Source organism: Petaurus breviceps, unplaced genomic scaffold (genome assembly GCF_028583685.1).
Source record: "Petaurus breviceps papuanus isolate PSGF00001 unplaced genomic scaffold, PetGlider_PUasm1.0 90842, whole genome shotgun sequence".
Lineage (NCBI taxonomy): Eukaryota > Metazoa > Chordata > Mammalia > Diprotodontia > Petauridae > Petaurus > Petaurus breviceps.
In genome coordinates this window covers 5031219-5032923 of record NW_027187358.1, presented here as the reverse complement: position 1 = coordinate 5032923, position 1705 = coordinate 5031219, and the positions used below count along the sequence as shown (strand labels likewise).

At 44.0% G+C, this 1705-nt stretch overlaps 1 pseudogene; it reads right to left on the bottom strand.

The window, feature by feature from the left end:
• Positions 1–351: 351 nt before the first annotated feature.
• LOC138148916 (cystatin-B pseudogene) lies at positions 352–842 on the bottom strand (annotated as a pseudogene).
• Between the last annotated feature and the right edge of the window lie 863 nt (positions 843–1705).

The window sequence follows — 1705 nt, the reverse complement described above, 5'->3', positions numbered from 1 at the left end:
TGTGTGTGTGTGTGTGTGTGTGTGTGTGTGTGTGTGTGTGTGTGTGTGTCCCAGAGGAAGTCCTTGCTGCTGTGAGTCTTCAGGTATAGGTTTGCCTGGATATTATTTTATGTGTCTCTTTGTATCTGTGTACACACATTTGTGTTTCTCTTCTCCTTTACTCTCACCCAGGCTTACCCCACCTCCACTCCCCACCCCTGCCCCCAGACCTATGGTCAGAGAAAGCAAAGTCTGTGAGCCTCTTCAAAAAGTGACATTTCTAAGGGATAATCTGTAGTCCCATCCTCTGCTCCCTTCACTCTTCTGCAGACAGGGGCTTGCAGTGTCTTCCGGCAGCCCAGCAATAGATACTTTTCTTTTTTTTTTTTTAATAATATCAGATTTCTTTTATTGTTCCAAATTTTAATATCTGCCCATATGATGTATATAATGTACTCATATAAGGGCCATTATTCAAAATGGTACATTAAAAACAGACCAATTTGTCATTCTTGGTTTTGTTGGTTTGATCACTGGATAGAAGTAATGGCTTGTTTTCATGAGGGAGACTTTCGAACACTCGCAAATGAATAAAATTCCTCTTCACCAACATGAACCTTAATGAAGTAGCTTATTCCAGCAACCAATTGACTTTTAAATTCTACAGTCTTAAGGACTGGAAACTTCCTATTTTCTTTCTCTTCAAGCTGTGCCTTTACCTTGTCCGCGATCTGCTGCGTTTCAGCCGTGGCCGGTTTGGCGGCCGAAACTCCTCCGCACATCATCCTGGCAAGGTGGGCGGTAGACACACAGTGAGGGATGAACCCAGGGGCAACATCTGAGAGTGATACTTTTCTTTATAAAATGTGGGTGGGAAGGGAGATTGGGGGCTACCAGTAGTCTGTAGGGCATTGGGGGATCTGTATTCTTATTTGGAGTCCCCAGGTATTAGAATTCTGCAACTCAGATCTCTCTGGTTGTCTCCAGACTCCAATAACCAATCAATCAATCAACCAACCAGTATTTAACTGCCTACTATGATTAAGACACTATGCCAAGCTCTGGGGATACAAAGAAGACTGGAAGTCCCTATTCTCAAGGAGTTAATAGTCCAAAGGGACAGACAATACTCAAACAACTGTGTGCAAACAAACTATGAGTTGTTGTTGTCAGTCATATATGACTCTTTGTGACCCCATTTGGGGTTTTCTTGGCAGAGATACTGGAGTGGTTTGCCATTTCCTTCTCCAGCTCATTTCACAGATGAGGAACTAAGGCAAACAGGGTTCAGTGACTTGCCCAGAGTCACACAATTACTAAGTGTTTGAGGTGGGATTTGAATTCATGAACATGAGTCTCTCTGATTCCAGGTCTGGTACAGTGTTCCCTGCGCCCCTTAGCTGCCCCACACACAAACAAGCTACAGACAGGATCAGTTGGGGGGTAGGTTCAGAGGGAAGACACTAAGATTAAGGAAGACTAGGAAAGGTTTCTTGCAGAAAGTGGGACTTGAGCACAACCTTGAAGGAAGCCAGCAGGTAGAGATGAGGACAGAAAGAGTTCCAGGCATGAGGAACAGCCAACAAAAATGCTTAGAATTGGAAATGTATCACGTACAAGAGAGGGTTTCTAGGTGGCACAGTGGATAGAGTGTCTTTCCTGGAGCTAGGAAGACTTAAATTCAAATCCAGCCACAGACATTTACTAGCTGTGTGACCCTGGGCAA